Source organism: Balaenoptera acutorostrata, chromosome 1 (genome assembly GCF_949987535.1).
Source record: "Balaenoptera acutorostrata chromosome 1, mBalAcu1.1, whole genome shotgun sequence".
Classification (NCBI taxonomy): Eukaryota; Metazoa; Chordata; class Mammalia; order Artiodactyla; family Balaenopteridae; genus Balaenoptera; species Balaenoptera acutorostrata.
The window spans coordinates 157,153,371-157,180,594 of record NC_080064.1 but is presented as its reverse complement, the minus strand read 5'-3'; the positions used below and the strand labels follow the sequence as shown (position 1 = coordinate 157,180,594).

Below are 27,224 nucleotides of genomic sequence, written 5' to 3'. Positions count from 1 at the left end.
GATCTAAATGGCGCCTGGTGTTTGTTGAAGCAGAAAAAAGAGAAAGCAGTGGGGAGAGGATGGGACGGGGAGGGAGTCCCCATCAGCCCTTCTCCCTCTCTCCCTCTCTGCCTCCCTCTCTCCCTCCATCCCTCCCTCCCTGCCTCTCACTCTCCCTCTCCCTCCATCTCTCCCTCTGCCTCTCTCCCTCCCTCTCTCCCTGTCCCTCTTGCCCTGTCCTTCTCTCCCTCCCTCCATCCCTGTCCCTCTCTCCCTCTCCCACTTTCCCTCTCCCTCTCTGCCACCCTCTCTCCCTGTCCCTGTTTCCCTGTCCCTGTTTCCCTGCTCCGCTCTCCCTCTCCCTCTTTCCCTCTCCCTCTCTCCCTGTCCCCTTTCCCTGTCCCTGTTTCCCTGTTCCGCTCTTCCTCTACCTCTTTCCCTCTCCCTCTCTCCCTCTCCTGCTCCCTGTCCCTCTCCCTCCACCTCCTTCCCTCTCCAGAGAGGGAAGGAGGTGGAGGGAGAGGGACAGAGAGCAGGAGAGGGAGAGGGGGAGAGGGAGAGAGAGGGGGGAGAGGGAGAGAGGGATAGAGGGAGGGAGGGAAAGACGAAGACGTCTCTCTCTCCCTCCGTCATCCCTCTCTCTCCCTCCCTCTCTCCCTCTCCCTCTCCCTCCAGCTCTCCCTCTCCCTCCGTCTCTCCATCTCCCTCACTCCCTCCCAGAGATGGAGAGATGGAGGAAGAGGCAGAGACAAAGGAGAGGGAGAGAGGGAGAGGGAGAGAGAGGGGGGAGAGACGGAGAGAGGGAGAGAGAGAGAGAGGTCTCTTCCTCCCTTTCCCTCTCTCCTCCTTCTCCCCCTCTCTCCCACTCTCCCTCTTCCCTCTCCCTCTCCCTCTCTCCCTCGTCTCTCCCTCTCCCTCCATCTCTCCCTCTCTGGGAGGGAGTGAGGGAGAGGGAGAGACAGAGGGAGGGAGAGGGTGAGACAGAGGGAGGGAGAGGGAGAGAGGAAGGGAAAGGGCGAGAGAGGGAGAGGGAAGGAGGGCGAGACGTCTCTCCCTCTCTCCCTCTATCCCTCTCTCCCTCCCTCCCTCTCCTGCTCTCTCTCCCTCTCCTTCCACCTCCTTCCCTCTCCAGAGAGGGAAGGAGGTGGAGGAAGAGGGAGAGGGGGGGAGAGAGGGAGAGGGAAAGAGGTAGAGGGAGAGCGGAACAGGGAAACAAGGACAGGGAAACAGGCACAGGGATAGAGGGAGGGAGAGAGGGAGAGGGAGAGAGGAGAGGGAAGAGGGAGAGGAAAGAGGGAGAGGAAAGAGGCAGAGGGAGAGAGGGAGAGGGAAGAGGGAGAGGGAGAGAGGGAGAGACAGACGGAGAGAGAGAGAGAGAGGGAGAGAGAGAGAGGGAGAGGGCAAGAGGTAGAGGGAGAGCAGAACAGGGAAAGAGGGACAGGGAGGGAGAGAGGGAGGAGAGGAAGCAGGGAGAAAAGAGAGAAAGAACACACCATCTACATTTCTGTCAAATGACACCGGGGATCCTTACACAACCAGGAGAAAATAACACAGGGAGGCTCTTTCTCAGCTGGAACTGGAACTGCAGACGGGGCCAAACACCACCAGGCTGGCCACACATGTCCAGCCGCCGCTCCAGCCCCGTCAGCCGTGAGTCCGGTCACCAGGGCTCTGAGTGTCTGCTCCAGGGAGCTGGGGTTCACCCTCTCACCTGGGAGGCCGGGTCAAGACAGCAGGGCCCCGTGCTGGACACATAGGGGGAAAAGCATCCCCACAGGACAGCTTGTGCGAGCAGATTCAGCTGCCAGATTCTAGAGGCCCGGGACCACCCTGTGGCCCGTGAAACCCAGGAGCCACGAGGGTCTTGCATCGTGATTCCTGTCCGTTGGACTGTAAAGTTTATGTAGGGAATCTTGGAAACAGTGGTAACAAGGCTGAATTGGAACGAGCTTTAGGCTATTATGGACCACTCTGAAGTGTGTGGGTTGCTAAAAACCCTCCCGGCTTCGCTCTTGTTGAATGTGAAGATCCCCGAGATGCAGCCGATGCTGTCTGAGAACTAGATGGGAGAACACTATGTGGCTGCCGAGTAAGTATGGACCTGTCGAATGGGGAAAAGAGAAGTCGAAATCGTGACCGCCTCCTTCTTGGGGTCGTCGCCCTCGAGATGATTATCGGAGGAGGAGTCCTCCACCTCCCACACATCTCCAAGATGGAGAGCCTTCTCCGTCAGCCAGAGCAGGTCCCTTTCTAGATATAGGAGAAGAGAGAGATCATTGTCCCAGGAGAGAAATCACAAGCCGTCCCGATCTTTCTCTAGGTCTTCTAGCTGATCTAGGTCAAATGAAAGGAAATAGAAGACCACTTTGCAAGAGGAGTGGTGTACAGGCAATAACTTCATTTGACAGGAGTATATACAGAAAATTCAAGTTTTGTTTGAGACTTCCGAAGCTTGGTGCACTTTTTAAATGTTTTAGTTGTTCACATTTGTTTGTTTCTTGGGACAGTGACACATAAAGGTGTCATTCTCTATGGTTTGAAATGGGTCATATGAGGCATGTAATATGAAGAATTGTTACCTTACAATGTTCCCTTAAGCAAAATTGAATTTGCTTTGAATTTTTGGTCTTGCCTAGACTGATAATAAAACTCTAACTCCTGCCCACCTAAAGTGTGATGTTTACTATTATGGAAACAACACTGGCAAACATTGAAAAGACTTTCTGTAGCTGGGATATGGTATGCAGCTGTAATTAAGCAAGCAGTCTTTAAAAGGTGCTGTGAACACAAGCCAGCAGGTAAAAATGAAAGCCTTACCCTTACCCTAGATTAGAGGTTTAAAAATTCCACTAGTCCTCACACCGGACAAGAGGTTGTCCAGGGAGTTTAGAATCTAAGAAGTTTCAAGGAAGTTAGTTTACCTTTGAGTTAGGTCATAAGTCCCCTCTGTGATTGCTGTACATGAATACATAGCTCTTTGTAATATTTTTTGGAAATTTGAGATTATCAAGATACCAATGTCCTGCCAGATTAAGAGTATATTGTAGAGCTGAACTTTGAGTTACTGTGCAATTTTTTTTTTCATGCTGTCATTTGTAATATGTTTTGTGAGAATCCTTGGGATTAAAGTTTTGGTTGCAAAAGAAAAAAAGAAAAGAAAAGAATCCGCCTGCCAATGCAGGGGACACAGGTTCAAGCCCTGGTCCGGGAAGATCCCAGGTACCTCAGATCAACTAAGCCCGTGGGCCACAACTACTGAGCCTGCGCTCTAGATCCTGGGAGCCAGAACTACTGAGCCCCCTTGCCACAACTGCAGAAGCCCGCACGCAACGAAGACCCAATGCAGCAAAAAAAAAAAAAAAAAAAAAAAAAAAGACAATACTGGCCAGGTGATCAAGGGTAAAATCATTTGTCATAAGTCCCGTTGATGGTGTGTATTCTTGATGTGACCTGAGGAGAATGGCATTTTTATCTCTGTCTGGATCTTCCGCCCTAAACCCCATAACTCCAGACCAACCCTAAGAAAACATCAGAAAACAAACAGACAAACAAATTGAGGGACAGAATACCTGACCAGTCCTCCTCAAAACTTTCAAGGTATCAAAACCCAGGGACGTCTGAGAAATGTCACAGCCCAGAGGAGACTGGGACAGAAAAAGGATGTTAGGGGAATACTAGGGAAATTCTAATAAAGTGTGGACTTTAGTTAATAACAATGTATCCATCTTGGTTCCTTAGTTGGATAAACATGTCGTACTAACGTACTAACGTGTTGGAAATAGGGGTACTGGGTCAGGGTCCACAGCACTCTGTACACTCTGTACAGATCTTTGCAACTTTTTTGTAACTCTAAGCTATTCTAAAATTAAGCGAGTACTCAACAGAGATAAGAATGTTATTTCCCTGATTTGAACATGCCTGGGTTTCTTTTCATGGTCATATTTTTGCTATCTGGATGTGTCTTGGAATCAGTAACAAAGGAGAGTTGCCAGCCCCTGGGAAGATGTGGGTGGTTTGCAGGTGGCTTGCTCTGGAGCTGAAGACCACGGTGGGAAGTCTGCAGCCTCGGGCTGCACTTAGAACCATGGGAGGGGATGGGCCAGCTCAGTTAAGGATGGAACCTATAAATAAAACTTTTTCTTTTCCATTATGGCTTATCACAGGATATTGAATATAGTTCCCTGTGCTAGACAGTAGGACGTTGTAGTTTATCCATCCTATATTTAATAGTTTGCATCTGCTAACCCCAAACTCCCAATCCAACCCTCCCTCACTCTTTCTCCCCCTTGGCAACCACAAGTCTGTTCTCTATGTCTGTGAGTCTGTTTTTGTTTCGTAGACAAGTTCATTTGTGTCGTATTTTAGATTTCACATATAAGTGAGATCATATGATATTTGTCTTTCTCTTCTGACTTACTTCACTTAGTATGATAATCTCTAGGTTGATCCACATTGCTGCAAATAGCATTATTTCATCCTTTTTATGGCTAAATAATATTCCATTGTATATATGTACCACATCTTCTTTATCCATTCATCCATCAGTGGACATTTAGGTAGCTTCCATGTCTTGGCTATTGTAAATAGTGCTGCAATGAACATTGGGGTGCATGTATCTTTTCTTTCTTTTTTTTCTTTCTTTCTTCTTTCTTTCTTTCTTTCTTCCTTCCTTTCTTTCTTTCTTTCTTCCTTTCTTCCTTCCTTTCTTTCTTTCTTTCTTTCTTTCTTTCTTTCTTTCTTTCTCTCTTCCTTCCTTTCTTTCTTTCTTCCTTTCTTTCTCTCTCTCTTTCTTTCTTTCTTTCTTTCTTTCTTTCTTTCTTTCTTTCTTTCTTCCTCCCCCCCCCTTTCTTTCTTTCTTTCTTCTTTTTTTGTCACACAGCATGTGAGATCTTAGTTCCCTGAGCAGAGATGGAACCCAGGCCCCTGCACTGGAAGCGCAGAGTCTTATCCACTGGACCACCAGGAAAATCCCAGGGGTGTATGTATAGTTTTGAATTAGAGTTTTCTCCGGATCTATGCCCAGGAGTGGAATTGCGGGACCCTATGGCAGCTGTATCTGTTCCTGCACGTCTCACATCAACCACCTGCACTCCAACCCTTGTTCTCAATGTCATCTTCGGGGACCCCAACCTGCGACAGGGACCTTGACAAGAAGAAATGGCTCAGGGAAAAGCTACCTGCACAGGGAGGAGATAGAGGCCATTGCCCCTGGGGTGCGGCGGGGAGAGTGGGCACAGAGATTTATCATTTCACCCCCGATACTCATCTCAGACCTCCTGGCTGCCCCACTTTAGGTCACCTCGGGATACAGAGGTGACCCGGTTAGAGTCCCTGCCTGTGCAGGAATCTGGGGGCACCAGCGGGTCTGAATAATATTAGTGCAGGGTCTCCCCCGCGGCACTGGGGTTATTCGGGGCGGGTCATCCTCTGCTGAGGGCCCCTCCTGGGCACTGTGTGGGGTTCAGCAGCATCTCTGGCCGCACCCATTTGATTCCAGGGGCCCCTCCCCCCAATGGTGACAACCACAGTTTTTCCCCACACATCACATCACGGAAGAACTGGGTGAGGCGGGGGCGGGATGGCCCTGGGCGAGGACAGCTGTGTTGAAGCAACCAGCCTGGCACAGGGCAAGGTCTGCCCCAATCCCATCAGCGCCTGCATTTAGAACTGCCCCTTTCCTCTCTCACCTCCCCTGCCCTGCAGTGGTCTCTGAGACATCATCCCCACGTAATAAATCACACCTTCTCAGTTTACTGTTTGCTGCCCTCGCTAGAACGTGAGCTCTTTGAGGACAGGGATGCTGTTATGTCCCCAGCACCTAGAAGAGTGTCTGCTGTGTAGACACTCTTCTGAATACTTGCTGAATAAAGGAGTTGAATAAAGGGATGAGTGGATGAATGAATGAAGGTTACAATGGAAGGAGGGGGGAGATTCCCTTTCTGGCTCTCGGGGGTTGGGAAATCAAGTGAAAGATCCATCCTAAATAGGCTGACCAGCCTTCTGGGGTTCCCCGGGACTAAGGGTTTCCCCAGAGTTCCAGCGCTCAAACCTGAGCGGTCCTGGGCAAACTGGGAGCGGGTGTTGGTCACCCTATCTAAACACAGTAACAATTCCAGCTGCAATAGCAATGGCCAATGACCTCTACGGTCTTATTGACCATGCACAGTTCTTTACCTGGTGGGGAAGGGTGGGCCGGGATTGGAATTCTGGTGATCCAGGGCGGGTGAGGGCACCCTCCGGGCTTGTGGAGGGGAGTCCAGGAAGGTTCTGGAGGAAGTGACAGTGACACAGGAGGGAGGGAGGAGTCTAAGGAAGAACGTCCCACATGACAACGTGTGCCAATGGCCCTGGGCCCAAGGTCACACCTGACCAGGGCTTGCTTTTTTTTTTTTTTTTTCTAATTTACTTTTTCCCACATGGATATGCAATTGGCCTAATGCCATTTATTGAAAACTCCTTAATTTCCCCACTTTCTGTCATATCAAGTTCTCATATATGTGTTTCTGGACCTTTATTCTATACCATAGAGCTATACGTCCCATCCTTGCACCACTAGGGCTGTTTCATCACTATAACTTTATTTTTTATTCATTTATTTTTTTTGGCCGTGCCGTGCGGCATGTGTGATCTTATTTCCCTGATCAGGGATCGAACCCGCGCCCCCTGCAGTGGAAGCTCGGAGTCTTAATCACTGGACCTCCAGGGAAGTCCCCAGGGCTTGCTTTGACATCCATCGAATGGTGGCAGGTGGGCACGGGGAGCAGCTGTCTGTGAGCCATCCTGTGTAGAAATGCAGGGTGGAGGGCAGGACAGATGGAGCGGGAGGGGAAGAAGCGGAGGAGGGAGGGAGGGAGGGAGCGGGCGAGAGACAGACAGAGCATGAAAGCTGAAAATAGCTCCTAGTGCCAGGAGCCTTGGAGCCGGAGCCTGGAAGCCAGGGTGACTGGCTCTCCTCCCTGGTGTGTGTGTGTGGGGGGGGGGGGTGGCTCTGGGCTTCTCAGGCTGGGAATGGGGTGCACAGAGCAGGGACGGAGCAGGGACCCTTCTTTTTGGGACCTCGTGGGCCATCCTCAGCTCACAAAGCTGAGCCACTCCTGGCCCTACGAGTGGGGGGCTTATCCTTCCTGTCCCCTGGATCATAACCCCTCACACACAGCTTCCCCGTGTGTGTTCCCAGCAACCAAGAGAATCTGTTTTTAAAAGATTTGGGGGAGCGGGGTAAACATACAAACAAGAGCAGAATGGATACTTTTTCAGAATGTGAATGGCTCTGTGTAAGCCCACCCCCAGGGTAACCACAGTCCTGACCTCTAACACCCTTGACAAGTCAGCCTTGGTCTGGGCTTGCGGACCCACGGAAGCTTCCTCATCCCCTCCTTCGGATCCCGTCTCTCCCTCGGCGTCTTTGTGAGAAGCACCCGGGGAAGTGGGACTGCTAGGCTGTACTGCTGCTAGAACTCCACCTGGGCTTCACCAGGCTCCAGCCCCCCGCCCTGTGCACCTAACTGACCCTGAGGCACCTCAACTGGTAGGAGCCGCATCACCTTCCCTCCTGGGACTTGTGACACTTAAGGGAGACACCGAAAGGACAAGCCTTTGGCTCCCTGGCTGGCAAAGAGCAGGTGCTCAATTGTCATATGTGTCCGTATCAGTGAGGGTTCTCCAGACAAACAGAATCCATAGGGTGTGTGTGTGTATATACACACACACGTACATATGTACACGCATACAAAAATATACAGCTGTGTATATATGCAGTATGCATACACACATATACACATATAGTATATACAATAAACACATACATATATACACGCATATAAAATGCATAGTTTGTATATATACAGTATGCATACACACATATACACATAATATATACAATACACACATACATATACACTATACATACACACATATAAAATGCATAGTTTGTATATATACAGTATGTACACATATGTATAACATATGCAATATACACACCTAGGTACATATATATCATACATACATACAGACATACAAAGATATTTATGTGTGTATACAGACAGTATACATACATACACATATAATATATGCAATACATACACATACATACATATAGACACACATATACACCTACATATAAAAGCATATAACATAAAAATATATATGTACTGTATATATAAATTCATCGTATATATACATACATATATCATATATATAAGATATACACACATACATATATACAATGTATACACACACATACACACCTATATGTAAATATGCGCATGTACATACACATATAAATACATACGCAAGTGTGTATATAATAGTATATACATATATACATATAATACCTAGAAACATATACACATACAGGTATACAACATATATACACACCTATATATAAATATACACTGTATACATACATACGTACAATGCACATATACTGTATATATACACACACCCATATATCAATATATGGGTGTGTGTATATATACAGCATGTTCACATTTATAATATGTATACTATATATATACACATACGTACATGTATACAATATATACACACAAATATATAAGCTTGTATGTATACTGTATAGAGTACTTACACATATACTACAAACGCACACACATATAAACATATGTGTATACATATATATAATATGTATACACACATATACAAATTAATAGGCTTGTATATATTCAGTATTTTTACATATATAGTTTTGTTTTAAGGGGTTGACTCATGTGACCGTGAGGCAGGCAAGTCAGGGCAGGACTCTGGGCTGGAGACACTGGGAAGAGCTTATGTCCCAAGGCCATGGGAGGAACAGTTCCCTCTTTCTACGGAACCTCATTTTTCTCTCCAGTCCTTCAACTGATGGACGATGCCCACCCACGCCGCAGCATTGACAATCTCCTTTACGCAAAGTGGACCAATTTCAGTGTTCATCTCTTCTGAAAAATACCTTCCTGGCCACAGCTGGAATAATGTTTGTGGTTGCCAGGGCCCCACGCAGTGCGCACATGAGATTAACCATCCCCGTGGCAGTGATGACACTTTATTTTCTCCCTTGACCATTGTCACTACTATTCCAATTAAAATGGCAGTGCCATGAGGGCAGGGCATTTCCTTTTTTGCCAGTACTGAGCGTCCAGGGTCTGGTGCCTAGCATAGGCTAAACACACGGCATTTTTGTGAACAGAAGCCGGGATTCTGGCTGTCATATTTAATGAGGAATTATAGTCTTATTATTGGGGGGGGGGGAGGTGTCACGGTACGTCAAGGGCGGGAGCCGAACCTGCCACCCCAGGCCCCGAGGGGTCTTCCCGGGTCCCCACTTCGGGCCGGTGGGGGTGGCAGGGGGCAGCCGAAGACGTGCGTGCGTGCTTGCGTGCGTGCGTGAGAGCGGGCGAGTCCACGGGGCGGGCGGCGCGCGCGCCGTGAGTGAGTGGTTCAGCCCGGCCCCGGCTCATTGTGCTCGCCTCACGCTGGCCCGAGTTGGTGGCAGCGCTGTAGGTCCCGGGCCTGTGAGCACAAAGAGGGAGCCGGGGGCTGGACGGGAGCGCCGCGGCGGCGGCTGAGGCCCAGGCCAGGCCCCCTCCCCTCAGCCTCCCACCCGCCCGCCTGCCCCGCCCCCGCCGGCGGCGCCCCGCCCCTCCCCAAACCGCCAGACTAGCCTGGTGCGGGGGGCGTGCGCGAAAACATGGGGGAGAAGTTCGGGCTGAGGCTGGAGTCACCCGTGTGGGCCGAGCCCGCGGTCTACCCGTGGCCGCTGCCAGTCTACGTGAGTGCCGCCCGTCCCCTATTCCCGGACTCCCGCCCCTCTTCCCCCACGGCGCGCGCTGAGCCCACCAAGAAACGGAGCGACTCGAGTCGCCAGACCCTCTTTGGAGCCCCCCTTTCCGCCCCGCCGTAGTTCTCCGCGGCTGTTTCCAGCCCCCGCGCGCATGGTGGGCAGAAGGGAGCCGGGGCCGGCCGGGGGCGCAGACTCGGCCGCGGGGACCCCGCGCTTCCGAGGGGCGCCCGAGCCGGGCTGCCGTTGGCTCTGTAGGGCTGGGGACCCCGGTCCCCCTGCGCCTGGACTGCCGGCGGGCTTGCCCTTCCGTACTTTATGATCTGACACGTCGGGTTTCTTTTTCCTGGTAGTTTATTCTTAGCGCTGTCAACGTGCTTAGTTTTTTTATTTTTGAGGACACCCTTTCCTCCCTCTCTCCAGTTTTTTGTGTTTTTGTTTTGTTTTGTTTTAGTTAGGCATTTTGTCCCTCTGATCTTGAGTGGGTGGGCTGGCTGGACCCTTGGGGAGGAGGCGTTGTCTCCCCTAATTTGAGTGGGTGGGCTGGCAGACCCCTTAGAACGGAGGCATTGTGTCCCGTAATTTTAGTGGGTGGGCTGGCTGGACCCTTGGAGAGGAGGCGTCCTGTCCCCGGATTTGAGTGGCCTTTGGAAAATGACACGCCAAACGGAAATTTACACAGGCGTCCGGTGATTCCAGAAATGCAGGGTGTCCGGGCAGGTGGGCGCCCGGCATCTCGTCCCCCGTGGCGGCGTTGTGCGCGTGTTCTTGTCTCAGGGTTTACGTTTGGGCCCCACAGCCCACCTTCAGGAGGGAAAGCGCAGCGGGCGCCTTGGGCCGGCGCCTTTGGGGCGCCCTTTCGTGCGCTCGGCTTGCGGGGGACTGGCCTCCAGGGGCCCCGGCGGGGAAGCCCGCGCGACCCACCCCTTGCGCGGGCTCCGTGTGTGTCAGTTTGTGGAAACCGTGTCGCGGCCAGGGGCGGGGTCGGGACGCTGGGACCGCCTGGGAGCCGTTGTTGACTCCGGTCCCGGTTCTCCACAGTTCTCTGAGGTCGGAGGGTTTCCAGCCCGCCACTGCGCACTGGCGCTTTCTATTTTTGCTCTTCCTGTGCCCAGAGGCGCGGCTGAGCCTGGGCTCTGGCTTTTCCGGTTGGGTAACTCTGGGTGGCCCGGGTGGGCGGCCTGAGCAGTGGGCAGGGCGGGGAGACATCCCAGGGGTGGGAAACTGAAAGTGGGGACAACCTTCAGAACTCCAGCTGATCCACTTGCCTCGCCTCCCCGGCCCTCTTACTGCACTTGTCATGTATGGGTTGGCTGGCTGGCGCATTTTTCAAAATGTAATAATTTGTTTATCCTTAGTAGCCGTGAAGCATAGTTCACTTGTAGTGCACAGTTGTAGGAGTTTTGACAGATGATTGCCGTCAGGTGGCAGAGCAATCCCGTTATCCCATTTGCTGCCTTTTGGCGCCAGCGCGCCTCTAGCCTCTTGGCCACTAATCTCCTCTCTATCCCTAAGGTTGTGGCTTTTCCAGAAAGTCAGATAAACGGAACAACAGCATGTAGCTTTTAGATTCTGGCTGCTTTGGCTCAGCAAAACCTATGCGAGGTTCATCCCTGGTTTGTTTGTTGCTGTTGTTGTTGTTGTTGTTTTAAATATTTATGTATTTAGTTATTTACTTGGCTGTGCTGTGTCTTAGTTGCAGCACATGGGATCTTCATTGCCGCGTGCAGTATGTTTTAGTTGTGGCGTGCGGGATCTAGTTCCCTGAGTAGGGTTGGACCCCGGGCCCCCTGCATTTGGAGCGCAGAGTCTTAGCCACTGGACCACCAGGGAAGTCCGTCATCCCTGTTGTTGCGGGTATGAGAAGTCACTCCTTTTTCTTGCTGTGTTGTATTCCATTTTCCGTTTGTCCATTCACCTGCGGGTGGCAGGACTTGTGGGATGTTTCCAGTTTTGAGGGGATCAGGAATAAACCTGCAGTAAACATCCCAGGGCAGGTTTCCATGTGAACTTGGGTTTTTACCTGACTTGAGAAAATACCCGGGAGTGGGACTAGGGTCTGTGCTAAGTGTATGTTTAACAACCCTTCTGCATCTTAGAAATTGGTATTTTTGAGTATTGGAAGAGTTTAGAAATCCACTGTGACCCAGCACCCAGGCACTTGAAACGAAGTTGAAAGTTCATCTGGAGATGGTCACGTTGTCCCCATCACTGTCTTTTATTCGAGGCAGAGCAAGGCCACAGATTTGTAACCCTTGTAAGGGAGGCCTCGTGTGCCCAGGCCCTGGCAGGACCTGGCTTTCTAGTGGTGGGTGGTTCTGAAGTGGAGAGCGTCTTTCCCTTGCTGGCCGGACCTCGCTTGGCAGGGTGCGGGGTGTGCTGCCTGCCTGGCCGGGCGCTCTTTCTGCCGGTCAGCAGCCGTTCCTGGTGTGTCTGTCCTACTACCAGGCAGGCGGTCAGGGGCCCTAGTGAAGTGCTCAGCGAGCTGCAGCCTTCCTAAAGTTTTGTGGGTAACGTCTGTTACCCTCCCATTTCCCTGCTGAGGAATTTTGCTTTCTCATGGGAAGTGAGGGGGCAGTACTTTATAAGAGTTCATATTTTGTGATGACTCGATGCTGAATACATTAAGAAAATGGGCTCCTTCCAGAAGTTTAACTTCTGAGAAGGTCAGATTACTCATGTGACCGCACGTTTGAAATGAGTGAGCTTGTTTGTTCATTGATTCATTCATTCTGCAAGCACCTCCTGGATATTTACAGTAAGTGTTCCAGGGGGCGCTGAGGACAGTAGACAGTATTCTTTTTTTTTTTTTTTTTTTGATTTTTGAATTTTATTTTATTTATTTTTTTATACAGCACGTTCTTATTAGTCATCAATTTTATACACATCAGTGTATACATGTCAATCCGAATCGCCCAATTCAGCACACCACCAATCCCCACTCCCCCGTGGCTTTCCTCCCTTGGTGTCCATACGTTTGTTCTCTACATCTGTGTCTCTACTTCTGCCCGGCATACCGGTTCATCTGTACCATTTTTCTAGGTTCCACATACATGCATTAATATACGATATTTGTTTTTCTCTTTCTGACTTACTTCACTCTGTATGACAGTCTCTAGATCCATCCACATCTCGACAAATGACTCAATTTCGTTCCGTTGTATGGCTGAGTAATATTCCATTGTATATATGTACCACAACTTCTTTATCTATTCGTCTCTCGATGGGCATTTAGGTTGCTTCCATGACCTGGCTATTGTAAATAGTGCTGCAGTGAACATTGGGGTGCATGTGTCTTTTTGAATTACGGTTTTCTCTGGGTATATGCCCAGTAGTGGGATTGCTGGATCATATGTTAATTCTATTTTTAGTTTTTTAAGGAACCTCCATACTGTTCTCCATAGTGGCTGTATCAATTTACATTCCCACCAACAGTGTAAGAGGGTTCCCTTTCGTCCACACCCTCACCAGCATTTGTTGTTTGTAGATTTTCTGATGATGCCCATTCTAACTGGTGTGAGGTGATACCTCATTGTAGTTTTGATTTGCATTTCTCTAATAATTAGTGATGCTGAGCAGCTTTTCACGTGCTTCTTGGCCATCTGTATGTCTTCTTTGGAGAAATGTCTATTTAGGTCTTCTGCCCATTTTTGGATTGGGTTGTTTGTTTCTTTAATATTGAGCTGCATGAGCTGTTTATCTATTTTGGAGATTAATCCTTTGTCCGTTGATTGGTTTGCAAATATTTTCTCCCATTCTGAGGGTGACAGTATTCTTATTGTCAAGAAACTTATGAACTAAGGACGGTAGGTGATCTATAAACACAGAAGTTCAGCTGAGGTGTAGTGCCCCATATATGGGATCAGCTGAGGTCCCAGAGGGTGGGGCTGCCAGATTTGCCCTGGGGGAGGTGTGGGTGGCTTCTCTGAGGAGGGGACACCCGCAGGAGGAAGTGCAAACAGCCACAACCGCCTGTACGCGGAAATGTCCAGCCTCCAAAATGGGCTTTTGCGCAATTGACAAATAGGAGGGCGGGGTGCAGGGCGAGTTTTGTTCCTTCTGTGACTGAGAGTTCCCAGATATCCACTTATAGCTCACGGTGGCATTTCTAAAGCAGGATGGCCCTTCTTTTGGTGGGAAAACCGGGTCTCAGCTCAGGAGGAAGCAGGTGGTATCTTCGGCTGCCTGATGGCAGGGCAGGAGCCAGCGAGGGCGTGCAGCGGTCCTTCCCCTCCGTGACTCACTGAGGCTGTGGGCGTGGAGCGGCCCCAGCGTTACTGTCCCCTCTTGCTTCTGGCTTCCTCCTGAGAGCCCACGAGTCTCTGATGAATGCCCACTGAGCAGTCACGCCCTTCACTCGACTGTGAGTAGTAGCTGAAGTGGGCGGCCGAGTGAGCCATCCCTCCCTGTGACTCAGAAAATATTTTCTGATCTGACCTCTGCTGGTGTGAGTCCTGCCTAATCTGAGCTCAGGTGGAAGGCAGGTTAACCCTTTGATGACTTTCCGTGGGTGAAGTAGCCTCTTTAAAGAGGAAGGGATCACCAGAAAAGCCTGGTATTCCTTACGTACGTGGCTGTTAGCTTTCGTACTTCGGTCCCTAACATCCAAATGCCGCCTCTATGCTCTGTTCCTGGTGGGAGGAGCCAGAGGCAGCCTGCCCTTTGGATATTCACTAGGCAGGAGGCGGCAGAGCTGCAGGGGACCCGCCCCCAGTCTACCTCTAGGAGCTGCGTCCTTTTTTCCTTAATTAAATTAAACTTTTTATTTTGAGATGATCATAGATTCTTGCACAGCCGTCAGAAATAAGTCGGACACATCCCACGTTCTCTTTACTCAGTTTCTCCCGATGGTGGCATCTTACAAAGCTACGCACTGATGTAATGATTTCATTGGTATTGGTACAATCAAGATACAGAGTGTTTGGTGTCCCTTTTGAATTCGGGGACCTGTAGGGTGCGACTGGCTGTGTCTGTGCATCCCTGGGTCCCGGGCCCGGCGCACGTCTCCCAGGAAACCCCTCTCCTCCCTCTTTCTTTCTGCCGTGTCCTCGTCTCGTGGTCCTGGAGCTCTTCCCCAGTGCGTGCGCCTTGTCTCCCTGGCTGTGGGATGACAGTCCTGTTTCCTTCCTCCCACTCAGGGTGCTGCCTGGAGGCCTCTTTGGCATCTTCTCTGTCCCTTCAAGCTGTCCCTGCCGTTCCCACCAGCCGGGTCTCCTGCCGAGGCTGTTCACAGAGGACGTGCCGCGTGTCTGTCCGCGGTCCTCCGCAGCTCATGCGTGGCTCTGTAGTGCCTCCCTCACCGCCCACCTTTCTCTTCCTTCCCGGACTCTCTCTCCCCACCCACGGCCGCTGTCGCGGTGCCTAGCCCGGGGCTCTGTTCCTCGGCGCCCCCGTGTGGGACCGGGCCCTCTTCCTGTCCATGGCGCCTGGCAGGGCTGCCGAGTCACAGGTTCCCATGAGCTGCAGTTGGGAGGTCGGAGGCTGTGTGCTTCACTGAGTATTGAACTTGGATGACGATGCCTCCTCATCTCTGAGGGGCTTCCGTTTGAATCCCCTCAGTTAGTCATGGGGTGTGCAGCCGATGCCCGGAAAGCACGTCAGACTCACACCAGGTGCACAGGCAGCCGGTGTGTGAGAGAGGTTACCTCTGAGAACGCGGCGGGAGTCGTGGAGCTCGGGGCGGGGAGCTCTCGGGAAGGATTTGCATGTCGCGTGGTGGTGGTGGCTCACGTTTCCCCTGGTGTGCAGGTGGCTCCCTGGCGTCTGCTCTGTGCTCACCCTGCGCGCTGAGTGAGGCTCCCACCGGGGAGCAGGTGCTGGGGCCGCAGGACACGCTGGGCCCACACCTGGTCTGGGACAGACACCAGGTGAGGGGGCGGGACAAGGGGAGGAGGAGCCGCGCTGGGTCTTGTGGGTTTTGTGTCTTTTTAAATAACAGCTTTGTTGAGATCGCATTCACACACCACAGAACTCACCCATATGAAGTGTACAATTTAATGGCCTTTACTATATTCACAGAGCTGTGCAGCCATCACCTCTGTCTAATTCCAGAACATTCTATCAGCGCAAAGGGCCCGCAGTGCCCTGCCCCAGTCCCTGACACTAGGAACCCCCTCTCTGTGTCTGTGGATCTGCCTGTTCTGGACGTTTCCCATCAGTGGAATCACACACTGTGTGTCCTTCTGTGTCTGGCTTCTCTCACTGAGCATCGTGTTCTCAGGGTCCGTCCACGTTGTTGTGCGTGGCAGGGCTTCACCCCTTTGTGTGGCTGAGTGATGCTCCCGTGTGTGTGGCCCAGGTCGTGGGGTCTCGAGGCCCCTGGAGAGGCGTTCGTTTGGCTTGGTCCTGTGGTGGGGTGATGCAAGTTGCACTGATACGGTGCTAACAGGACCCCTTGCTGGAGTGGGAGACAGCTGGAAGGCTGAGGGTGCGGCTCGCCTTGGCCTTTGAGACTGCGGGGTGGAGGCCGTGCTGCCGCTTGTCGCTCGGGGAGCACCGGGAGAGTCCTTCTCCAGCTGTGCCCCCTCGGAAGGGCCTCCTCCGTCCCTGGGCTTTCCCTCCCTTCCCTTCCCGGCCTCGGACTCGGCCTCAGGCCGGACTGCTCTGTGGCAGTAAAGTATTTTCTTTGGTGAGGGCGAGAAAAGTTCTGGTGGTGAACTTTTGGTCGTCGCGTTACCCCGTCCCACTGGGGTCACTCCACGACGGCCCCTCCACGCGGACCCCGGCGTCAGGCGCTCAGCACTTGCAGCGGCTCATTGGGTGGCTGGGCGGCCTGGACTCTTACAGGTGGGCTAGTTTGGGTTGAAGCAACTGAAATGGTCTTGTCACCCCTGGAGCCCCCGTGGCGCCCCGTCCTCCTGTGGACACACCCATGCCCATCCTGCAGAAGGACGGCTGCCCGGACAGCAGGATGTCCCGGCCGGTCCTGGCTCTGTGCAGACTGGCTTCCGTGAGCTGCAGACCCAGGCGTGGAGCTCAGGCTCAGGGTCAGGTCTGGAAACGCTCCCGCAGGTGTGGCGCTAGATGAGGTGGCACACGAGCCACGTGCGTGCCCTCATGGGAGCCACGTGATGAGTCAAAAGGAGGAGGCGAAGTACGTTTTCATAGCATTGTATGTAAGCGAGTTTTCAACGTGCCATTTAAAGAATTACTGAAGGGCACTTTTACTTTGTGTGCGCGCGCACGCTCTGTCTTAGAAATCTGCGTGCATCTTGTGCTCACAGCACATGTCACTGAAGTGGGCCAGCGCACACCATTGCCCCTCGTCCAGGTGGCCAGGGGCCGCTGTGGGCACAGTGAGGCTCTAGACCCCTCTCCCTTGTGGGGGCTCCTTCCTTGGACCCTGGTCATCGGGGCCCCTGTGTGCACAGCGGGTCCCACCCGCCCGGATCAGGGCCACGGGCCCACCGTGTCCTGCACCGTGTCCATGCCCTGGGAGCCACGGGCCCACTCCCTTTTCTCTCTTCCTCCTCTAGCTGGACTTTGGCCTCATGGAGTCCCGTCAGCCCCTTCCTGTTTTCCCATGTTGACGGTTCCTTGCAGTGCCGGTCTCGCGGGCAGGGCTTTGCCATGCGGCTCGGTCCCGAGACCAGCCTGGTTTGTCGCCTGGCCCTGCGGGGAGAGGGCCGGGTCGGCGGTGGGAGGAGAGCCTCCTTCCTGGCTCTCTCCTTTGCATCGCTTTACCAGGCGGTTCCCATCCTTGACCTGGCTTGTCCTCCGGTACGGTCCTGGGGCCAGGCAGCACCCCCTTGCTGGGGGCCTGCGGACGTCTGGGGCTGACTGTGGATGAGACCCGTGTGATGCTCCACAGCCAGTCTCTCTGCCACCCCCGCCCCTGTGTGAGATGCACTCATTTCCAAGTGATAACCTGTTCGCTTCTTGAATACTCAGGCCCACCGCAGGCGCTGGCCCTCCCCGTCCCCCTTCACCCCCTGCTCCCTCCCCCTGGTGAGTGGGTGCTCCCCAGCAGGGCCGCAGGCTGAGAGGTGAGGCTGAGCGCCTTCGCTGGGCCTCGGGGCCCTCTGCTCACCCGCCTGGCTTTCCTCCCAGACGGAGAGCCTTCTGTGGATTTTCCACTCTTCCAGCCAGATCTCTGCTCTCACAGCCCTGCCACTGGGAGAGGCAGAGAGACAGCCGGCAGACCTCCCGCCGTGTTCCATCTCCCCTGCCTTTGACCCTTCCCGCTGTGCTTCTCCACTTTGGGAAACAGTGCGTGCATCCCACCCTGGCCGCTCTGTCCCACTTGTCTTGGTCCCCACCCCAGGGCTCCGGAGGTGTGCAGAGCAGCGGGGAAGAAGACAGCGACCCCCAGCCCGCAGGCCGTGTCCCCTGCAGCCTGCTGGGGAGTGAGGACCGTGGACAGAGGCCCAGGGTGCTCCCCCTTGGCACCTCCTGGGCACTCGTGCCCTCAGCAGATGGTGATAGAGAGTGTGGTCCCTGCTTGCTTCAGGCCGGTGGTTCTCTGAGCGGGGCCCCTGGGCCAGCAGCTTCCCCACCAGCTGGAACTTGTTAGGAATGCGGGTTCCTGGGACCCAGACCTGCTGACTCTGAAAGTTTGCGGGTGGGCCCCAGAACTCCACTGTGACCAGGGATTCTGATGCTTGTCCTGGTGTGATGCCCCTGCCTCGGAGGCCCCCTGGGTCCCGGCGTCTTCCTGCTGCAAGCGGGAAGAGGAGGACGTAGTCCATGTCTTGTCTCCTCCCTAGTCTCTGCCCCCTGCCTCTCGCCGGGTCCTCCAGGGACGATGTCTCCAGATGTCGTGCCCCTGTCACCGTGAACCAGCCTGCGTGCTCAGGGGTTGGCCGTGCCCTGGCAGTGAGCACCCAGGAGGCCTCCTGTCCAGGCTCCTCACGCCGGGCTCAGGGCCTGCGGGGACGAGCGGGGGCAGAGCCAGACCTGCGGGCATCCGGGTGGAGTTCCTGTTCCCACACCTGTCCTCACGGTCAAGGAGGAGGAAGGGGCCTGCCGAGTGGGACAGCCAGACTCCCCCGCCCCGCGGGGAGGGGAGCAGGCGGACGGAACGGGCTTGGTGGCGGCTCAGGCCTGATGACAGCCTCCGGCTTCCGCACACTGTGCTTTTTCAGTTGGGAACGGTTGTGCTTATTGCGGTTGTTTTCCCAGGATCCCGGAGTGAGGCCGCCGGCTCTGTGGTGAGCAGCATTCCGCTAAGCCTGTGCGCGGCTTCCTGCGGAGGCTCTGACGCCGTTAGTGAGAAGAGCCTGGGTGAGTCACTGACTCAGCAAGTAGCCAGCAGCGGGTCGGGGCTGTGGCTGGGACGGGGAGGCCGGGCGTCCCGTGCAGCGAGCCCGGGGCTGGCCTCAAACCCCGGAGTTCCAGGGTTCCCCCTGGGGGAGGAGGTGCGGGTGCTCCTAAGCGCGGGCTTCCTCAGGGCTGTTGTCAGTCGGACCTTTCTGCGTCGGCTTCTGGCGTCGCTCTGTTCTGAAGGCCTGTGAAACAGAAGAAGAGGCCACAGCCGAAAAGCTGTGAGAGCTTCTGAATCATCGATGGTGATCAGGGCATCTTAAATCATACGACTCAGGACGGTCGCTGGAAGCTGGCCAGTCCCTAAAGCAGCATCCTCAGATCGTAGGAGGCACGTCGTAAACTGTTTCCTTCCTTTCGTTCTGGTTGTAAAGCTTGGGAAAGCTTGAGTTCATCTCATCACAGATGAGACCACATTCCAGGACCCTGTCTTCCCAGGTCAGCGTGATGCAGCCTGAGATGCGGTGGCTCAGCCAGGGCTGCGGCCCGCGTGCCGTGAGGGCCCCTGCCGCCCCTGCAGGAGGAGCATCTCTGGGGCGCGTCCAGCCTCCTGGGGGCGCCGAGGGAGGGAGCGCAGCCCGAGCCGGCACGGGCCTGCCACGTGACGCACGCTCAAGCACACGCGCGTGCTCACGGGGTCCTTTCAGAGCGTGCACGCTGTTTTGTAACTCCACAGTGGTGACCGGAATGAGACTCTCCTGGGTACTGTCACGTCCTCCTGTGGCTCTAAGACTTGTTCTTACAGGCCGTGCTCGCAGGGTAGTGTATCGGCCTAAATGCAGACATGAATTTAGCAGCTTGAGACGACGCACACTGATGACCTCCCATGGTTTCTAAGGGCAGGGATTAAGAGCAGGCAGGCCAGGGGATTCCGGCCGAGGGTCCCTCAGGAGGCTGCAGTAGGGACTTCAGCCGGGGCTGCCCCATCCGAAGGCCGGACCGGGCGGGATGCCTGGCTTCCAGGAGGCCCCTCCCGTGGCTCCTCTGCACGTGGGCCCCCGCAGGGCTGCTGAGGCTCCTCAGTGCACGGGGGCCGGCTCCCCTCAGGAGGAGTGTGACGTGGGAGAGCGTTGGTGGAAAGTTCTAGACCCTCCTCCTCATCCTGTGACTACCTCAGCACCTTGTACACTGTGCTGTGTGCATTCGTCTCTGAGCAGACCCTGCGGGACAGCGTGGTGTCTTCTCTGCTTTCAGTGGGTACAGGAGCCCAGGGAATTCTGGGCTGCCAGGACTGTCTGTCTGGAATCACTGAATGTTGTGGACCAGGAACAGAGTCTGTCGGCCACGTGAGTGTCTTAGATGCTCAGTATTTTCCTGCTGAGGTTGAGGTGCTTTTAAAAATACCTCGCATTTCCTCCTGTAGATTTTGTTGTTGTTTTTTGTTTGTTTGTTTTCGCCATGTCGTGCAGCTCGTGGGTTCTTAGTTCCCCAACCAGGGATTGAACCTGGGCCCTCGGCAGTGAAACCTCAGAGTCCTAACCACTGGACAGCCAGGGAAGTCCCTGTTGTTGTTGTTGTTGATAGCTGTTTTGAGGTGTAATTCCCATACTCTTCACCTAATCCACCTAAAGCGTGCCGTTCTCTGCTTTGTAGTGTATTCGTTGAGTGCAGTCGTCACTACTACCAATTTTAGAACATTCCATCACCCCGAGAGGAAACCCCATCCCCATTAGCATCCCTCCTATCCCCCTCCCCAGCCCCTGACAACCAGGAGCCCACTCGTCTCTGTGCACTTGCCTGTTCTGGACGTTTCCCATCAGTGGAATCACACCCTGTGTGTCCTTGTCCGTCTGGCTTCTCTCACTGAGCATCGTGTTCTCAGGGTCCATCCACGTTGTAGCGAGGGTCAGTGCTTCACTCTTTTTCATGGATGGATAATATTTCAGTGTGTGGAGGGACACATTTGTTTATTCGTTCATCTGTTGATGGACATTTGGGTGGTTTCCACCTTTTGGCGGTTGTGAATCACGCCTCTGTGAACATTAATATTCGGGTTTTTGGTGTGGGTTTTTTTTTTTGGCTGCATTGGGTCTTTGTTGCTACACGCGGGCTTTCTCTAGTTGTGGTGAGTGGGGTCTAGTTTTCGTTGCAGTGTGCGGGCTTCTCATTGCGGTGGCTTCTCTTGTTGTGGAGCACAGACTCTAGGCACGCGGGCTTCAGTAGTTGCAGCACGTGGGCTCTGTAGTTGTGGCGCATGGGCTTCGTTGCTCCGCGGCATGTGGGATCTTCCCAGACTAGGGCTCGAACCTGTGTCCCCTGCATTGGCAGGCGGATTCTTAACCACTGCGCCACCAGGGAAGCCCAATATTCAGGGTTTTGTGTGGACGAATAGTCTCATTTCTCTTGGGCAGACACCCAGAAGAGGAATTACTGGGTCATTTGCTAACTGTTTAACCTTTGAGGAGCTGCCAGAGTGTTTTCCAAACCCAGCTGTCCTCACTGTTTTCTGCCGTTTGCCAGGAGGCCTTGGGGCCGATTGTTCCCATCAGAGGTTCTTCCCCAGGGTTTCTGGGTCATCAGTGGTGCTGATGCTGCGGGTCGGTTCCCCCGTGTCAGGAACCACTGGTCTGCAGGGCTGTCCTGTGCTGGACCGCGCATGCTCCATCTCCCGCCCCCGGCCTTGTCTAAGCAATATGAGTTCAATGGATATTTACTACTCCGTCCTTGGTAAGTTGGAGGATATTATTAAGAACGGTAGAAGATTGTTTTCTTCCTTTGCCTTAAAAAATAAGATTCTGGGCAAAAGGTCACATATCGTAATTCTATTTACAAACGTCCAGAACGGGCAAATCCACAGAAACAGAGAGTGGATTAGTGTTGTCAGGGGCTGGGGAGGGGATTGGGGCGCATCTGATAATGGGGTGATGGGATGTTCTGGAACTAGATAGAGGTGATGGTTGCCCAGCTCTGAATGTATTAAAACCCACTGAACTGTATACTTGAAGCAGGGGCCCATTCTGTGTGAATTATATCTCAGTAGGGCTGCTGTTGCAAAGATGAGGCTTAGGACACAAAGGGTGTTTCCGGAGTTGTTTGACCTGTTAGGACCGCTGCGCCAGGGCGGGGGGACCCTGTCCTGGGACCCTCCGGGCATCCGTGTCCTGGCCCGTAGGGGCTCTGCCCGCATTGCCGTCCTCCACTGTGAAGCGTGGAAATGGTGGCCTGGTCTGAGAGGGGCAGTCGCTGTCCCGGGGCAGGGCTGGCAGCTCTGGGCCTGACCATCTCACCTCCGGCTTCAGCCCTTGCTCTTCGTGGCCCCTCCTCTCGCTGTGCGTCCTCTTCGAGGCCCCTCCTCACCGCGATAGGAACCTTCACCGGCGGGGTGGAGGTGCAGTCTGGAGTTACAGACCGTCCACACGATGCGTCGTCCTCACTTGGTTTCTGCGGGGTCTTGGGTTAGCTGGCCGCCAACACCCCGGCGAAAGGCCGGAGCGACCTCCGACGTGCTCCTCTGGGAAAGCGGCGAGGCCAGCCCGCCGGGCGCAGTGAGGCCAGGAGAGCGCCACTGTGGCCGGGAGGGAGGATAGCTGCTCACCCGCTCCCGATGGTTGCAGGAGTGGTGTTTCTCCATTTTATAGATGGAAACCGAGGCCTGCGGTGGTTCAGGGACTCAGAGGCAGGCCTGTGGCTTCCAGGCTGCAGGAGTGCCCGGGGAAGTCCTGGGGAAGGAGAGTCAGGGGCTTTGAGTCCGTCCCGGTCCCTTCCCCGCAGCCCGCTGGGCGGCAGGGCGCTGCAGGAACAGGCGCTCCCGGAGCCAGCATGTCCCACGTGGCAGGACATGGCCCCAGCGCTGTGGGTGGAGCTCTCTGGTGGGTCCTGCGGGTCGGGAAATGAGGCGGGGAGTCCCGGGGGCTGCAGCACCCGCCTCCTCTGGTCGCCCCATCACCGGAGCGGGGAGGGACGGCTCTGAACCCTGTCCCATTGTCTTTCAGGACATACCCCACGATGCTGCTCATGAAATCAGCGAGACCATCCGGTGAGTGTGGCGCCTGTTGGGGCGGGGCCTTGGGGTGGGCCAGTCCTGAGTTCCCAGCAGCCCCCCAGCCGTGCGCTCCCCCATTCCTCAGTGCTGATCCGCGTCAGCATCGTCAGCATTGAGGAGGCTTGGGAAGCGGGGCTGTGGGGTCAGGGGGTCAAGTCCTCTGAGTGTGACCCAGGACAGGTCTTGGTGCTTCGTGAGCTGGCTTCCTGTGGAAGAGGCTGGAAATCCTGAGTGGCCAGCTTCGCGAGGGACCCCTCCCCTCTCCCCTCATCACCTTGCTTTACTCTTCTCCCGTGGGGTTTGGCGTGACCTTTGGGTTTGGGCCGCTCTCCCTCTGTGAGCCTGCCCCGTGCTGTGAAGAGGAGGCCGGGTCCCGGGAGGCTGACCCGGGTGAGATCTGGGAGGAGGGCCGCCTGCTGTGTTCTAGTGGGCTGTCTCCTCACGTGGGACCTGAGGGTCTGCGACGGCCTCCAGAGTGCCCTCGGGGGCCCATGCGTGGAATCCTGCAACCAACTGCTCTTGGCTTTAGAATGTTCCACGTGTGTGACTGTGGCCCTGGCATCTCGCTGCATTGTGCCTTAAAATCCTTAGCTGTGTAGCCACTGCCTGGGCCACACGCCATTACATCTGCTTGAATCTGGGGCGACCGGGCTGGCAGCAGTACAAAAGGCTGTTTGGTACATAGGGGTGGTACTCCCCCCTCTCCGTCCTGTCCTTCCTTCGGGAGGCGAGCATTTATCAGTTTCTTCTGTATTGTTTCAGGTTATATGTATGTATATATTACTGTAGTATATTAGTATAAAATCTATCTTAGGGTTCTCCAGAGAAACAGACCCAGTGACGTCTGTGTATATGAGATTAACTTAAGCAACTGAGTCACACGACTTCAGGCTGGCGAGTCTGAAATATGCAGGACAGGCCAAGAGAGGCAGACCCAGGGAAGAGTTGATGTTGTAGCTCAAGTCTAAAGGCAGTCTGGAGGCAGAATTTTATGTATACACATACAGATGAATTCCGTATAATATAGTACAGAGGGGTTCTGTGTAGTTTACCCAACTTTCTCCAATGGTGACGTCTCACATAACTGTAATAGCAAAACCAGAAAATGGACATCGGCATAATCTACAGACTTTATTCACTGTGCATGTATAGTCACGTGTATGCACGCATGCATTCTTGTAACCTCCACCTCAAACAAGATGTAGATCGGTTTCATCACCACAATATTTTTATCCCTCTTAAATACATAAATACAGATATCCTGGAGTTGGCAAGTGTTGTGAACTTAGGGAAGCAGTGTACTAAGGTGTTCATCAGAGAAGAGCTGGTGTCCAGTTTAGGTTGTCATCATCACTTCCTGATGTGAATCCCAAATTACTACTTTGGTTTTTTTCTAGTATTAACAAATTCCTGACATGAGGTGGATCTTTGACTTACGTAGCATCACTAGATGACCTCTAGTGCGCAGACATGCGCCGGGCCAGCTTCTGGGCCTCTCTTTGTTTTGAGGGTGGTGGGACATCAACACCAGACTGAAGGTTGCCCAGATCTCCCCCAAACCCAGATTACCCCCCAACGCCTGTTTTTAACCACATCAAATGTATTTATTTAATACTTTGACTCATGCTTTTGGTTTTGATCTTCTTTTGAAAGATTGTTTTTCTCTTTTTCCCTTCTCTTCACATAGGAGGAAAAGAGACGTAGAGTTACAGCCAGAGAACGGTAAGAATAATAAAGCTTTTTGTTCTGTGCAATATGTAATCTTGATGACTGAAATTACTTTTCTGATATCTTTTAAAAAGAAGACCTTTATAGTGAGTTGCCAGGGTGACCATAGATAGCTTAAGGATGCTGGGTTTGCAGTCAGGTTATTAACCTTGTGATTCAGGTAGAATTGTCTTACAAAGAGTGAATTGGGGGCAACTGGAAGTTATCAGAACTAGATCTAAAGGATGTATTAAATATTAAATGTTGAGGTAATATGTGCCTTTCAGGGCTCCTGAGATGAAGATTGATTTGGTGGGGGACGGGGGTAGGAAGGAAGACCTTTTGAAAACTGCCTCCATGGGAGGAGTCTGTGAAGGTCATCCTTAGGGTGTGTGATTTTGCTTGACAGAGTTGCTGGACCGCTCCCTGCAGAAGAACCAGGAAGAGTAAGACCAGGAACAGACGTGGAAGAAGAAGAAAGAGATGATAAAGTAAAGCCTGGTCACCTCCAGGTTTGTCACTTCCACCTTAATCTCAGAACCCATTTGGTTCTAGGAAGGGGGGTCAGGTTGTGGGGAGCGTGTCGGAACAGAATGACTTTCACTAATGATCAAAATGACCTTGGATTTAACTAAAATGCTCTTCAAACTCATTTTTCTGCTGGTTCCCTATGTGGAAGGTGTGTTATGTGGCTCTGGTGATAGTAAATCAGCGGTAGGCCTGGAAGTCAGCTGGACCTCTGCTACTTGATCAGTCAGTCACAAAGCTTCAGTCTGTCCCCTCTCCTGCCTGCGTCTCCTGCCCATGAGGTCTTCGTGAAGGTCTCATTTTCAAACACATGAGGTGCTAAAGTGCTGTAGTATCGTCCAGGTATAAAGTTGCATTCTTAACTGAGATCAGACCAGTTCTTTCCCCAGACCTCCAGCTCCTTTGTAAAATCAGAGTTTCAGGTTCTATGAAATACAGATGTACCCACTGAACCCCCATGGGAGGGGGTAGGAGAAGGGATTAGGGATCTGATACTGCAAGCTTTACCATTAGACAGCACTGCCCCATATGACAAAGGGCTGACATTGGTCGGGCACAGGTGGTAGAACAATATCACGTCCCTTTTGGTTTTTTTAAATCATTGTTTTTGTTTTTGTTTTTTTAATTAATTTCTTTCTTTATTTTCGGCTGTGTTGGGTCTTCGTTTCTGTGCGAGGGCTTTCTCTAGTTGCGACAAGCGGGGGCCACTCTTCATCGCAGTGCACGGGCCTCTCACTATCGCGGCCTCTTTTGTTGCAGAGCACAGGCTCCAGATGTGCAGGCTCAGTAGTTGTGGCTCACGGGCCTAGTTGTTCCACGGCATGTGGGATCTTCCTAGACCAGGGCTCGAACCCGTGTCCCCTGCATTGGCAGGCAGATTCTCAACCACTGCGCCACCTGGGAAGCCCCCTTTTGGTTTTATTAAGACGTTGATTAGAAGTTTCAGCTCAGCAGAAGGGCAGCACCCGGGGCAGGCACTGGGCCTCCACCATCTATGGATCCTTTCCTCCAGCACCCAGGCTAGGTACTCAGTTACCAGCACCCCAAAGGGCAAGAACTGAGCTCTGCCAGGCTGGCCTTCCCAGAGGGCAAGTGTAAGCAGCACAGCCAGGAATGGGAGCAACAGGCTTTGCTGGGTTGTCCAGAAGGAGGGCGATGTCTGGTTTGGCACGGCTGGAGTCAGCACTAGCCTCCCCTCGGACACGTGCACTGGACCCCCTGGTCTCAGGCTCACACAGGCCTCCAAAGCCCTTCCCTCAGGATGATTCTCAGACCCTCCACCCACCCCACCTTCCTGCCCCAAACACCAGCAGGTCAAGCACCACTCAGAGAAGGGGGCCTTTAAAGGGCTTTAGAAAATCTTAGAATCCGGATATGGCAGCTACTGTGTCTCACTTGTAGCTGAGAGCTCTGCTCCCAGAGCACAGGATGGCCGAGGGGGGCGAGATGGGAGGGTCTCGCTGTGACCCCGAGGCACTGCTGGCCTTTTCAGCCACATGCCTGCCTTCCTTGGAAATACATTTCATTAACAGCCAAAGGGAACACCCTGAGAAACAGGAGGAATTATTGGTTCGTTTCAACCCTTAGCAAAAGTGAGTTTTCACCACCGTGTATTTCATCTGCTCTCTGCAATGCGCTGGAACTTTCCTTTGGGCTAAATGTGCCTCAGCTGTCCATGGCACCCTACACACTTGGCGACTCCGCCTGACCCAGGAGTGCCCTGGGCCCCAGGGACAGGGTCCCTCCTTCCTGACCACCCCCTCGTGGGAGTGCTGAGGCCAGTCAGCCACCAGCTCTGGGGGCTCAGCGTCCCCTCGGAAGTGACTGCGAGTCAAGCTCCCCACCGACCCCCTCTGCCCTGGTCTCCCTCCAGCCAGGGCCACTTCGTGCGCGGTGCTGGTCCCCCCTCCTCAGGGGGGAGGAGACCCGGGCCGACTCCGCTCCACTGACCTGCCGCTGCCCGGTGCCTGTCTGGGATATGGCCAAACAGCC

General features: G+C 53.4%; 1 protein-coding gene and 1 pseudogene across 1 annotated transcript in view; both read left to right on the top strand.

Moving 5' to 3' along the window:
- The first annotated feature begins 1,598 nt into the window (after positions 1 to 1,598).
- LOC130704798 (serine/arginine-rich splicing factor 3-like) lies at positions 1,599 to 2,336 on the top strand (annotated as a pseudogene).
- Positions 2,337 to 9,472: 7,136 nt separating this feature from the next.
- The window catches only part of LOC130708712 (centrosomal protein of 78 kDa-like), a 59,559-nt gene continuing 41,807 nt past the window's right edge, over positions 9,473 to 27,224 (top strand). Inside the window, exons 1-4 of the mRNA XM_057551420.1 lie at positions 9,473 to 9,745; positions 22,948 to 22,991; positions 24,685 to 24,719; positions 25,114 to 25,216. The gene's annotated coding sequence lies outside the window, so the exon portion shown is untranslated. The remainder of the gene's footprint in view (positions 9,746 to 22,947; positions 22,992 to 24,684; positions 24,720 to 25,113; positions 25,217 to 27,224) is intronic.